The sequence below is a fragment of the Podarcis gaigeae genome (assembly GCF_964106915.1).
Source record: "Podarcis gaigeae genome assembly, chromosome: 8".
Taxonomy (NCBI): domain Eukaryota; kingdom Metazoa; phylum Chordata; class Lepidosauria; order Squamata; family Lacertidae; genus Podarcis; species Podarcis gaigeae.
The window spans coordinates 25,390,940-25,405,689 of record NC_139684.1 but is presented as its reverse complement, the minus strand read 5'-3'; positions in this window follow the sequence as shown (position 1 = coordinate 25,405,689).

Below are 14,750 nucleotides of genomic sequence, written 5' to 3'. Positions count from 1 at the left end.
AGGGGCAAAACAAGAATTCCATTGGCTCTGGCGCCACCTACTGTTCGTCTCCCTGCCTTCCACCCTACCATTCTCAAAAGCTGCTGGAACCACTTGCTCATGGGTAGGCAAACTAAGGCCCGGGGGCTGGATCCAGCCCAATCATCTTCTAAATCCAGCCCACAGACAGTCCTGGAATTAGCATGTTTTTACATGAGTAGAATGTGTGCTTTCATTTAAAATGCATCTCTGGGTTATTTGTGGGGCATAGGAATTCGTTCATATTTTTTTTCTCCAAAATATAGTCTGGCCCCCCACAAGGTCTGAGGGACAGTGGACCGGCCCTCTGCTGAAAAAGTTTGCTGACCTCTGAGACTTGTTCCTATTTGCCACTTCTTCCCATTCATTTCAAGGACTGGCATAGCATTCCCCAGACATGCATTCTGGAAATGCAGAAATGCAATTTTGCAGAAATGACCAGGAAAATAAAGGCACGCATCTAATGTAACACTCCAATTTTCCTAAAGAGGTTCATGATATGGGTACCTAGGAACTTGCCTTGTACCACGTCAGACCATCTAATTCTAATTTCTTCTCTGAAAGGAAAAGTGACTCTTCCTAACTTAGAATCTGCCTTATGGCAAGTCAAGTGATGCCCCCAGAAAGGTCTTCAGAATGCTTAGTCAGAATCCTATTGCTTGGCATTTGAAACTGTCCATTTGGGACCTGCTTTCCAGAGCCAACAGAATGCCAAGCTGCTCCTTCGTCTATGTGGCAGTCCCCTAAATATTCAAAGACGGGCATCCTACCTGTCTTCATCTCTTCTCCAGGCTAAACATAAAGTTGGAACAAATGAAATCATGACTGATTTCTCCCTCTGTGCAGACTGACCCACACACTCACATAGCGCATCTCCTTTCCAATGCAAAACACTTGGGCTAGACCCTCAGTTGGCTGCCTCTAGTCCTCTCCCCACACTTCAGCAGTTGCATAAATGGAAGTGATCATTCTCTTCAGATCTTTTGTCATGCAAGCTGCTTTGCAAAACTGAAAACTGTTACCAAACTGAGATGGTTTCCTGTGCTGTTCTGCCTGGCTCAGGCAAAGATGTTTTCCGCACCACTACCTCTCCCCTGGGGGCCGTACTAAGGGTGGACCTGTGGGGTACAGACTCCCAGGCTTTATTGAAGGTTTGTGGGTGAGTACTGAACTCAGAAAGGGGACGCGGGTGGCGCTGTGGGTTAAACCACAGAGCCTTGGACTTGCTGATCAGAAGGTCGGCGGTTCATATCCCCGTGACGGGGTGAGCTCCCGTTGCTCGGGCCCAGCTCCTGCCAACCTAGCAGTTCAAAAGCACGTCAAAGTGCAAGTAGATAAATAGGTACCACTCCAGTGGGAAGGTAAATGGCGTTTCCATGCACTGCTCTGGTTCACCAGAAGCGGCTTAGTCATGATGGCCACATGACCTGGAAGCTGTACGCCGGCTCCCTCAGCCAATAAAGCGAGATGAGTGCTGCAACCCCAGTGTCAGCCACAACTGGACCTAATGGTCAGGGGCCCCTTTACCTTTTACTGAACTCAGATCAGATGGAATTGAACAGTGATCTACATTACTAGGTAGCATGTAAATCTGAGGAGGGCCGGTCTTTCCATCAGGCAGCTGCCTCAGGCGGCAAATTCTGAGGGGCAGAAATCGGCTAGAAATGTGTGCCATGCGGTCTGCTGCCTGGCTGCCTTAGGATGTGGTAGAGGACTCTGTTCACCAGCACTGAAGCAAGACTCAACTACCAGTCTACTGCATCAGATTTTGTGCGCAGAATGGGGAATGCCCTTGGCCTTCGCCTCAGGCAGCAAAATGGCTTGGACAGCTCCTGAGCTGAAGAAGTAAATAGATTCAAATTACTTTATCTAGAGATAATTTGAGTTGTGGGGGGTAATGGATGGGGTTAATTGAATGGGAATTAAATTGATTTGGAGCAAGATCTGTTGGGGGAATTAATTTAGGGTAAATGAACTGATGAGAGCCTGATTTGGGATGGGATGCAAATGAAGTATTTATCTGAGGTTTTTTATCTTAGGAAAATGGAGTGGCCAGCCCTCTGTGACATTTAAATCCTAAACTTGCCTCTATGCATATATTTTAGCATATGCAGATCTTCTGTGACTCTGGACCTATATGCCGAATCTATGCGTCTTTAGCAATCCCCACGTCCACATCTATCTCATGGTCTGACTAATTAGGAATAGAATAAATTGCCTTGGCCAGACAATTTAGTCCATCTACCTCAGTATTAGGGACACGGGTGGCACTGTGGGTTAAACCACAGAACCTAGGGCTTGCCGATCAGAAGGTTGATGTTCGAATCCCCACGGCGGGGTGAGCTCCTGTTGCTCGGTCCCTGCTCCTGCCTACCTAGCAGTTCGAAAGCACGTCAAAGTGCAAGTAGATAAAGAGGTACTGCTCCGGCGGGAAGGTAAACGGCGTTTCCGTGCGCTGCTCTGGTTCACCAGAAGTGGCTTAGTCATGCTGGCCACATGACCCGGAAGCTGTCTGTGGACAAAATGCCGGCTCCCTTGGCCAATAAAGTGAGATGAGTGCCGCAACCCCAGAGTCATCCGCGACTGAACCTAATGGTCAGGGGTCCCTTTACCTTTACCTTTACCTTTACCACAATATTGTCTTTACACCAACTGCCACAGGTGTCTCTCTGCTCTACCTGGAGATGTCAGGACTTGAACCTGGGACCTTCTGCATGCAAAGCAAAAACTCTACCCCTGAGGTATATGGCCCCTAATGAATTAACACATGCACACACATTCTCTTTCTCTCTCTTTCTCTCAAACACACGCACATCACCACAAGCCATCTATCCATGGCCCTTGAGTCTGGCATACTAGACACCTGTTTGCAGCATCCTGTGATGGGCTGGCTTGTTGATGGTCTGCTACTTTATTGACCTCCTGTGACAAGATAGGAACAAAGTTATTTGCTCTTTGTCTTCAGCTTCCTGTTGTAGTCTTTTTGCCCACATGAAGAACATCATTTCCCTGCTGGATCAGATGAAGTGTCTATCCAGCCCTGCTTCCAGTCTCCAAAATGCCCTGGGAGGTCCACAGTCATCCAAGGTACACTGCTCCTGAACATAGAAGAAGAAGAAGAGGAGGAGGAGGAGGAGGAGGAGGAGGAGGAGGAGGAGGAGGAGGAGTTTGGACTTGATATCCCGCCTTAGGGTGAGAGCGGAGGTTTCCGTTGACAATGATGGTGGGACAGTCCTCACCAAGGATCTAAACACAGCAAGCCCCCACCCCCACATAAGACAGATGCACCCCCATCACACTTAAATGGTTAAAGAGTGTTGAGGGGAGACCTGGGACAACCCAGGTCCAAATCCCCACTCAAGTCAGGGAGAAGAAGAAGAGGAGTTTGGATTTGATATCCCACTTTATCACTCCCCTTAAGGAGTCTCAAAGTGGCTAACAATCTCCTTTCCCTTCCTCCCCCACAACAAACACTCTGTGAGGTGAGTGGGGCTGAGAGACTTCAGAGAAGTGTGACTGGCCCAAGGTCACCCAGCAGCTGCATGTGGAGGAGCAGGGAATTGAACCCAGTTCACCAGATTACGAGTCCACTGCTCTTAACCACTACACCATGCTGGCTCCCTAGAAGCTCAGATCAGATTGACTTTGTGACTTTCCCCTTTTCTGTTGAGATGCTTGTGGGAAGCTGTAATTCGGTACAGAGGCAGCTGATCCATTAGGGCGAATGAGGCCCTACCCCACCAGTCTCAGCCAGTCCCCACCATGTTGCCTTTGGAGATTGAGGGAGGCAGCACAGCTTATCAGCTCCCTCCTCCTTGGTCTCGGTATTGCCCCTTGTCATTGCCTCTGGCGCCACCTGCTGTTGGCCTCCTCGTGTTCCTGCTAATCCCAGGCCACATTCACACCATAGATTTGAAGTGCCACTTTAAGCAGTAGTGGCTTCTGGCAAAGAGTTCTGGGACCTGTTATTTGATAAGAGTGCTGAGAGTTCTTAGGAGGAACCTATTCCCCTTCATGGAGCCACAATTTCCAGAGTTCCCTGTGAAGAGAGATTGACTGTTAAAACTACCCTAAGAACTGTAGCTTAACCCCCACAACCCAATTCCATTCCTTTATTGTCCTTCTGGCTTACTCAGCCCTGTTTTTTTTTTTTAATTATGTTGTTCTAAATTGCTTTAATGTTGTTTTTAGGGCTGTAACCCATCCTGGGACTTGAGGGTGAAAGGCACGTCGTGAAATATAATAATTTATTTATATACAGCTTACAGTGGCACTTCAGGTTACAGATGCTTCAGGTTACAGACTCCGCTAACCCAGAAATAGTACCTCGGGTTAAGAACTTTGCTTCAGAATGAGAACAGAAATCGCGTGGCAGCGGCAGTGGGAGGCCCCATTAGCTAAAGTGGTACCTCAGGTTAAGAACAGTTTCATGTTAAGAACGGACCTCCGGAACGAATTAAGTTCTTAACCTGAGGTACCACTGTACTTGCCAAAATGGCGCCTAAGTGTTTTGCTGCTTCTGAATTCTGGTTTAATTCTTAACAAGTCAATTCTGTGCTGTGCTGTGTGTCAGCTTCACACGGAACATTTTGTCCCCCACCCCCTCGGAGCCAGCCTTTTGCACCCCAGACGTTTAACTTGGTATTTTCCGCTGCAGCGCTCCCGGGGAGTGATCAGAAGCTGTTCTGGTACAAGAAGAAACCCGGTGAACTTGGCTGGCGTCCTCACTGCAGCCTGCTCTGATCTTTAACTCACTCGGGAGGCATACAACTGCGACGTTAGTATTCTGTGCCACAGCCAGACACTGCTGATAGCAATCTGCCTGTCAGGCTAAGCTGTTTTGGGTGAAAGCGATGCAGTGCAGGGAGAAATAGCCTTGATCCTCTTTACTCCCAACTGCTAGATAGATCTAACATCCTTGTTCAAGTTTCTCCCTTGCTATTATTTGGGGGGAGAGTGTTGCGGGGGGGAGTGCCTGCCCAGGAACATTTATTTAGGTGTTTTTGTGTCCTGCCTTTCAGGCCTAAAGAGGCCTGAAAGGCACCTAGCATCACCAAAAAAAGGAGAGAATTTAATGATGACTGCTTTATGGACGAATGGAAGCCTCTTTTGGACTATTTAAAGAAATACTTTAATATGATGAATTCGCGAGCAGGATTCGAACTATGGGCAGCAGAAGGAATTAGAGATTGTATTGTTGTTACGGTATAAGAGAGAGAAGACAGGGTGTGGCAAGGGGGAGAAATAAAAAAACACATGGAAGATGGGATGGGAAGTCAACAGAACAGAAGAAAAAGCTAGTATGTATTGGAATGCTTATGTGAAATTTATGGGAATTTAATAAAATATATCTGAAAAAAATAGGAAACTATTTTCAACCCCTCCCAAGGGCCACATTCCCTTCTGGCCAACCTCCTAGGGGCCGCATGCTAATGGTAGGCGGGGCCAGAGGCAAAAGTGGGCGGGGTGATGTATGTAAATTTTACCTTTGCACACTAGGTGTGAACCGTCCTGAGACCTCTGGGTATGGGGCGGTATATAAATTATATTATTATTATTATTATTATTAACAACAATAGAGCCATTTCTACACAAGCACTTTCCCTGGTATGCTGAGAGTTCTTGCAGTTCTGCTTAAATGATAACCATTCTTTTAAAAATGTGCACCAAGGCAAATAAATTAGCACCTGCGAATTTTATGAAAACTCGCTAGTGCCCTCTTTTTCTGTGTGTCAGATGTGTAGCTGGCCACTTTAGTAAAAAAGGGGGGGAGTAAAGATGCGTTGTAGCAATTTGTTGGCGATCTACCTGTCTTTCCCTATGAAGGGGAGCATCTTCAGTCCTGTGTCTCTTGTTAAAGTTAGATGAACTTCTGGTCCCTTCAGGCTCTCTGGGCTCCACATTGTGGTGGAATTAATTGCTCTGAGCTAGAATCTTCAAGAAATTCCAGGCAGCTGTTTCTGCCTTGGCATCTATGAACACACATAAACACACACATGCCCTTGGGCCAGAGAAGTCATAAGGAAAAATCGATGCAAGCAGCAAAGAGGTACAAATGACATCAGCAGAACTCTGAGCAAGCTCCATCTGGGACCCAGCAAGCCAGAAAAAGGGAGAGGCAATGTGCTGATTTTCCAATATTTACCTGCCTTCAGCACTTTGGTTAAGGAAGAATCATGAGTGTAAAAATCGAGAGGCAAGTGTCCCTTCCCTGCCTCCATCTTCCTAAAGATATCACTGAAGGGTGAAACAGCAGGCAAAGGACCACTGACAAGAATGTTACCGCGTACCTAAAAGCCTTAGAATCCTATAAGTGTACAGTTGGAGGGTAACCCTAAGGGCCATCTAGTCTGACCCCCTGCAATCCAGGGAATTCAGCTAAAGAATCCCTGGCAGGTGGCCAACCAAGATCTGTTTAGAAGCCTCCAATGAAGCAGAGTCCACCATCTTCTGAGGCAGTCCATTCCACTTCCGTACAGCTCTTACCATCAGAAGGATCTTCCAAATGTTTAATTGGAATCTCTTTTCTTGCCATTTGAATTCATTTGTTTAGGTCCAACCCTCTGGAACAGCAGGAAACAAGCTTGCTCTGTCTTCTATGGGACAGCCCTTTATATAATTGAAGAGGGCGATCGTCTCTCCTCTCAGACTTCTCTTTTCCAGGCTAAACATACCCAGCTCCTTCAACCGTTCCTCATCAGGCTTGGTTTCCAGACCCATGATCATCTTGGTCACCCACATCTGCACAGCTTATCCATATCCTTCTTAAACTGTGGTGCTCATAAATGGACCCCAGACTCCTGGTGGAGTCTGATCGAGGCAGAAGAGAGCAGGACTAGCAGGTCAAGCATCTTTTCTTATCCTCCAGTTCCCTGAAAGAGCCAGACTTCCCCTACTTTGATGAGACACAGAGAGATTGTGCTCATTCAGCTGCCAAAAGACGCACAAAAAAAGGCTGTGTGTGTGTGTCCTGTCAATTCAATCTCACTAATGCATGTTCATCTTTAGGATGATTAGAACTGTCAAACCTGCAGACCCGCTCTCAGGAGGGGATTGGATTTTTAACAGGATGGATGCCAGTCTCCAGCTGCCCTTTCCCCACCCACCTCCCACAGAGGTGTCCCAGTCAGGGAAGCGTCCAAAAAGAGCATCTGCTTTGCATGCAGAACCTCCCAGGCTGGGATGTTCAGGTAGGGCTGGGGAAATTGCTGCAGAGCATTGCTAGTCAGGGATGGGGAACTATTTTCAGGCCAGGGGGGAATTCAGTTCTGGGCAACCTTTGAGGGGAAGGGCACATGCCATTGGTGGGCAGGGGTCAGAGGAAACAGTGAGTGGCACGGCGGATGCAAATGTGTACACACACATGCCTCTCTTATTTCCCATCCGAATGATGAAGAGACATTGCCAGTGTTAAAAGAAAAGAACCCTGCTCCTTTTCCCTTATGGGGTATTCCAGAGCCCGTATAGAGCCTTTAAGTGGGTTCCCTATCGGTAGGAGAAAATAACAGAGGCCAACCAGAGCATATTGAGAAGCAAAGCAGCTCGTAAGCCTGATCTTCATTAAAGGAAATAAACTGTTGCAGCAGGGTCCCTACATACCACACGCAGGAGGGAGGAGAACCCTGAACAATTGTGTGCAAGCTCTTATATAGACTTTTGAAATTGCCCACCCTATAGTCTAAGACACCCCCCCAAAAAAAAATCATACTCACATCACAGAAGGAGGCGGTCTACAGCAGAAATCCTGTTTGCCAGGATACTTGGTAATGGTCACTGACTGCATTACCTGGGCAATATATATTCAAGGCTTTCCCCATTTGCCTCCCTTACTGCAGAGGAATATTTGAGGTCATTGGGAGAGTCAAAATGGCTTCAGGATTGCTCTCCTGTACTATTTCAGACACATGAAATATATTCATATATTTAGATATGTGTGCATTTATGAAGAGTTATCCTATATTCGAGACCTTAAAATTCTTATAACAGGGCAGATAGCCATCTGTCAGGGATTCTTTAGCCTTGCAGGGAGTTGTACTAGACAGCCCTTGGGGATCCCTTGCAACTCTACACTTCTATTGTTCTATGACCAAGGCGCTCAGGACCATCTTTTCCCAGGGGTGCAAGGGGTGTGGGGCACCTGGGTGCCGAATTCTGGGGGGCTCCAGGCACCCGCCGCTGAAGCCACCTAAGCTCTTAACTATCTACCTGTTGTGAAATAATAAATAATTTTGATCAAGCTAGAAAAACAAAATATATATCTACCTAGGTATTACTGAAATGTATACCTACTGTTTCACTAAAGGATTTTGCGACTTGTGCGCTCATTTACCAAAGACATGGTAAGTGGCGGCGCTTGTCAGACTCAACAACAGTGCTTGTCATTCACAACGTTACCTATTGTATTGAGCTGCTATGCGGCAGCGGGGTCAGCGGCACCCTTGAGATGACTGATGTTTCTCCTAAGCAGGTGCCTAAACAATACTTATCAGTTTAAGTGTGGTGGTGTTGTATACTTAAGTATAAGTGTATTGTTAATAAATGAGCAAATAAAAAGGTTTGTTTCTTTTTCCGCCCTTCTTTCGTAAACCAGAGATAAGGTGTAAGCGTGGTGTCTGACACAAGCATAATAAAAGTTAATTTGGGGGCTAAACTAAATTTGGGAGCACTGGGTGAATCTTTGCACCCCAGTGGCGCATATGCTAAAGACAGCGCTGGACGCGCTTATTCAATGTAAGGCAGTTTCCCACCCCAGCCATTCTTATTTCCCACAATGTCCTCATACGGCATTACTCTGTAGCATTGTGGGAAGTGAAAATGGTGGCAGGTACCCAGGCAGCTATCAAAAAAATGAAGATCATGGCCACGGTCCCATCACCTCCTGGCAAATAGAAGGGGAAGAAATGGAGGCAGTGAGAGATTTTACTTTCTTGGGCTCCATTATCACTGCAGATGGTGACAGCAGCCATGAAATTAAAAGACGCCTACTTCTTGGGAGAAAAGCAACGACAAACCTAGACAGCATCTTAAAAAGTAGAGACATCACCTTGCTAACAAAGGTCCGTATAGTAAAAGCTATGGTTTTCCCAGTAGTGATGTATGGAAGTGAGAGCTGGACCATAAAGAAGGCTGATTCCTGAAGAATTGATGCTTTTGAATTATGGTGCTGGAGGAGACTCTTGAGAGTCCCATGGACTGCAAGAAGATCACACCTCTCCATTCTTAAGGAAATCAGCCCTGAGTACTCACTGGATGGACAGATCCTGAAGCTGAGGCTCTAATACTTTGGCCACCTCATGAGAAGAAAAGACTCCCTGGAAAAGACCCTGATGTTGGGAAAGATGGAGGGCACAAGGAGAAGGGGACGACAGAGGATGAGATGGCTGGATAGTGTTCTCGAAGCTACCAGCATGAGTTTGACCAAACTGCGGGAGGCAGTGGAAGACAGGAGTGCCTGGTGTGCTCTGGTCCATGGGGTCACAAAGAGTCGGACACGTCTGAACAACTAAACAACAGCAACACCCAGGCAGCTGCCTACAGGCACCGAGTGGCGGCGCTGCCTTTACCCAGCCAGGGCTTCCATGCCTTTCCTTGTGATTGCCTGACTCCTTTAGGACTTTGGACTCATTTGCACACTGACTTGCAGCCTTAAATCAACTCTCTCTCCCACCTCCAGCTCTGAGAGCCAAGGCTGGCAGATAGCAATCCATAACTCACATCCCCATAACTCTCCATCACTTTCATTGCCCTCCATGGCAACCATTCTAGCCGAACAGCAACATCCGTCTTCAAAAGCAGAGAGCAGAAACTGGGGGAGCGGAGGAAGAGGAGGAGGAATGTTCCTGCACAAACACCCTGACCTCCCCCCACCCCCGATTCTGAACCCACAAGCCCAAGACAAGTATGTTTCTCAGTTCCTGTCAAATAACAGCAAGACTACCTGGCGCAGAAGTCACTCGGCTGTACCGCAGGCACTGAGGAGGTTGGAAGAGTCCCCAGGTGTCCTTTTTTCCCAGGCACAGCATGGTTTTTCTGGTCCCTGTTCCTGGTATATATCACCTTCCTGATTTTCTCCCCATTTTGCACTTGGAGGCAAGCAGGAGGGCTGAAGTCTGACTCGGGAGAGGGAGGCAGTGGTTTGTGGAGACCTGTGCCAGCCAGGAGGCAAGAATCAGAGGCAGGCGAAGCTTCAGAGCTGGGGGAAGAGGAGGAAGAGGCAGGCCAGGCCAGTGAAGGGCTGTGTGCCTCCCCACCACTGTCTCCCAGAACCAGGAGGGGACTGAAAAGGGAGGAGCAGAGGAAGTTTCCATGCAGGCCCAGTCTCTGGATACGTGCATGCCTATCATCTCTAGCTTCGTGACACATTGCGGGGGGTTGGACTGGATGACCTCGGGGTCCCTTCCCATTCTGTATGATTCTACGACACCCTCCGCTCTCCAGTCACTACTTCCTGCAGTCTCACTTGTTTGCTGAACTCCACTGCGGCCCATAAACCCAGCTTGCCTATCTTTGTCTCCTGGCTATAAAGCTCCGAGCTAGGCGATAAATTTGTCTTTTGCAACGGCTGTGCTGATTTTATTGCTTGCTCGGGAGGCTTCATCATTTCTGCACCATTCCCTGGGGGGTTGGGGAGGATGAGTGCACAGGACGCCCTTGCACGTAAAAGCAAAAAAAGCAAAAAAGCCTACATTCAGAACACCGCCACCGAAGGCAGCTCCCGTGTCTGCTGGCAGAGGGCTGCTGCTTTCAGGTCCAACTGGTGAGCTTCTCAGAGGCATAACTGTTGACCCCTGTAGGGAACCAGAACACTGGGTGAGATAAGCCTTTGGCCTGATCCTGCAGCCAGGCTCATATGATGCTCTTCTGCTCCCTTATTAGTGTCAGAGTCAGGTGAATTGGCCACTGAAGTTGGCAGCCTTTCTGATTTCCCCCTGAAGGAACTAAAGGCTGGCTGATGAAAATGATGGCCTTTTAGTTCAGGTTATTTGGCTGCTGCACTCAGAATAGGAGGGATTGGGGGGCAGGCTATGGTAAAACCCCTGGAGGGCATCTAGAAGAAGGAGGGGGAGCACCTAGATTCGGAGTGACAGTTGTTCAAAAAGTCTTTTCAGAACCTGGCATAAAAGGCACAGGACTTCTTTTTTTAATGTACCTCCATGACAACCTGAATTTGAAAGGACGATTTATTGGTGCAGCAATTTCTCTACGCGCTTGGGTTAATCTCTGCGTTGCGTAATGTTCTGCCTGTCCTCGGTGCTTGGGAAATTAAAGTCCATGCGCCTTTTTAAAGGAACACAAGATGCTCAGGGTGAGGTGGGGGAGGAATTTGCACAATTATGGAGTCTGGAGTACAAATTCCAGTCATGTGTAGCCCCCCCCCCCCCCCAATATTTATACTTCAGGTTTCTCCACCGCTATCTCTAATTAGGCTTGCAAGCTTAATTATTTCCTATAATGTGGCAAACTCTGAACAGAGCACTGGGATACATGCCCAGTTCTCTTTGAAGGAAGAAAACTCATTGCTGACATTATCTTGCAGTTTGCCCAGGCTACTGTAAAATTGCAGCGGTTCCCATTTTACAGCCTGGGGAAATGAGGCTGTGGATGAGCCCCTTGTATACATAGGTAAAGATAAAAGGACCCCTGACCATTAGGTCCAGTCGTGACCGACTCTGGGGTTGCAGGGCTCATCTTGCTTTATTGGCCAAGGGAGCTGGCGTACAGCTTCCGGGTCACGTGGTCAGCATGACTAAGCTGCTTCTGGCAAACCAGAGCAGCGCACGGAAACGCCGTTTACCTTCCCGCCGGAGCAGTACCTATTTATCTACTTGCACTTTGACGTGCTTTCGAACTGCTAGGTTGGCAGGAGCTGGGACCGAGCGACGGGAGCTCACCCCGTCGTGGGGATTCGAACCGCCGACCTTCTGATCGGCAAGTCCTAGGCTCTGTGGTTTAACCCACAACATACTTAGTCTCTAAACACGTACCCTCCAAGTGTCCCGATTTTCTGGGGACAATCCCGAAATTACGAAAGCCAACCTGGCTTCTGATTTGATCCTGGAATATTCCTATTTCCCCCGCCAGTGTCACCACTGCTGAACTTAGGGAGGAGGTGTAGCCGGCGCTTCTCCCAATCTATCACGGCTACAGCTGCGAGGGAGTGTCCCATTGCCTCTCCATGACTACTCTGTCGCCGCTGGGGCATCTTGTAGTAACTGCTGGGGAGCAGGCGAGGAGCAGGGGCAGAGGAAGGGGGTGCGGTGTGGGCGGACCGCCCCAGGTATCTTCACTGAGGGGGAGGTGACATTTGGCGCACCAACCGCCCGCGACTCCCAAGAATACGCCGAGCCATCGGGGGAAGGGGCAGAGCTGTGCCACCTTGCCAGTGGCCTTCTCCCCTTCCCCCTTTGTTTTGACAGCTCGGGGGAGGCTTGGGAGTCGCTGGTGGGTGGCGCACCGTTGCCCCCCACTCCTGGGCTGCTTCTGGCGGGGGAGTCTCCCCCGAGCTGTCAACAAGGAAGAGGGAAGGAAGGAAGGCTACTGGCAAAGCGGCACAGCTCCCCCCTGCCCAAGAAGCTGCCCCCCATGGGCGGCCCGCCCCCATGGCCCCACCCCCAGGTGCACAGCATGTGAGCTGCTCCAGGTGCTGGAGCAGTTACCTCCGCCTCTGATGAGGAGGAAGAGAAGCTGCTACCACCAAGGAGCAGTCCTGCATCTCTGAGAGGCAAGCAGAGGGCAGGGCTATTCTGGGCAGGATGAAAGGTGGAACATAGCGCAAAGAGTCTTGGCTTTTTTTTTATAAAATGCTTTGTGTGTCTACATCTAATCTTGCCCCTTTATAAGATTTGTTTACAGTGGTACCTCGGGTTACAGACACTTCAGGTTACAGACTCCGCTAACCCAGAAATAGTACCTCGGGTTAAGAACTTTGCTTCAGGATGAGAACAGAAATTGTGCGTTGGCGGTGTGACAGCAGCGGGAAGCCCCATTAGCTGAAGTGGTGCTTCAGGTTAAGAACAGTTTCAGGTTAAGAACGGACCTCCGGAGAGCCAGTGTGGTGTAGTGGTTAAGAGTGGTGGACTCGTAATCTGGTGAACCGGGTTCGCTTCTCCACTCTTCCACATGCAGCTGCTGGGTGACCTTGGGCTAGTCACACTTCTCTGAAGTCTCTCAGCCTCACTCACCTTGCAGAGTGTTTGTTGTGGGGGAGAAAGGGAAAGGAGAATGTTAGCCGCTTTAAGACTCTTTCGGGTAGTGATAAAGCAGGATATCAAATCCAAACGCTTCTTCTAAAAATAAATAAATATAATAAAAAAAGAACGGACCTCTGGAACGAATTAAGTTCTTAACCGAGGTACCACTGTATTGGTGTGTGTTTTCCTTTTTGTAAATTTACCAAAGAACAACATAAAAACCGGGATTAAGGGGTTTTTCTCAGGACGTGTGGGGGGGGGGAATGTGTGCTGCATCCCCTTGGTGTAGCAATGGCGGCACTCACTCTTATATTGATAGGAAATGCTCTTCAGGGGTGATGACCAAAAAAATGAGGATCAGTTGGGCGGGAATGAGAAACGTCCCTGTTTTCATCTGAGGAATGTTGGAGGGCATGTAAACAATTGGATGTTATCCTGATACCGAGTCTGTCCACTGGTCCGTCATCTAGCTCATTATCGTCTCCTCTGACTCAGGGGTGGCTGCAAAGTACCTAAAAGGTTTTGTTTTGGTTTTTACAAGGGGGTGGCACATGCCTTGACACAATTTTGCATAAATGCATAGTGAGCCCCTGAGCATATTGAGATGGCGAGTGGCCCAGGCACCCTGTAAGCCAAGCACAGGTGCCAACCTGAATAAAATTATTGGTGGGTGGTAAGCCCCACATAATTGACCAAATGACATTGTGCATGCACAGCATTTAAATGGCAATGCCCCCTCAAATATTTAATGGGGAGTCGAAGAGACTCGGCCCCTAGGAGTTGGCTGCTATGAAACCAGAGAGGGGGAGCCTCAGGCCTGGGGTTCCACATCTCTGGCCTATACTGAGGTGATGAAAAAATAACCCTCTGCAGCACCATTGCAGTGTGTCAGAGAGATGCTCCATTTTCCTTGCACATCATCACAACCTGGAGTCAAGCTGAACAAGCCAATCCACCTCACATCTTACAAGGGAAGCTGCGACATTGGCAACACGATGGATCATTCATTTCTCTCTCTCCCCACCGCGCCTCCCCACCCCCCATCATTTGAACTAATCAGTGGCTTTATTTCACACCATTTTGCCTGCTCCTTCCCTCTCTCCTCGCTTCTAATGATGTTCGCAATCGGTCCCATTAATCCCCAGTAACTCGCTTGGTTCTTGCACAGCCGCCGCGTCCGCTTCTCCTCCTGTTTCAAGTAATTGGGCTGGCTGTTTTACAGCTTGCCAAGTTCCTCTCTTCAAAGGGGAACCCAGGCTCCCCAAGCCAAACATGAACTTTGGGAAATTTACACGATAAGGTTCCAATCCGCACAGAACCCTTGAAGGTCAGCTGGAATAATCCACAACTGGGCTCTAGGTTTCTTTATAGACAACCTTTGGCAGTATGGTGTAGTGGTTAGACGGGGGGGACCGGGAGATAAAATCCCCACACAGAGATAAAATCAGAGATAAAATCAGAGATAAAATCCCCACACAGCCATGAAACACACTGGGTTGCCTTGCGGGCAAGTCCTTGCCTCTCTGGCTAACCTACCTCACT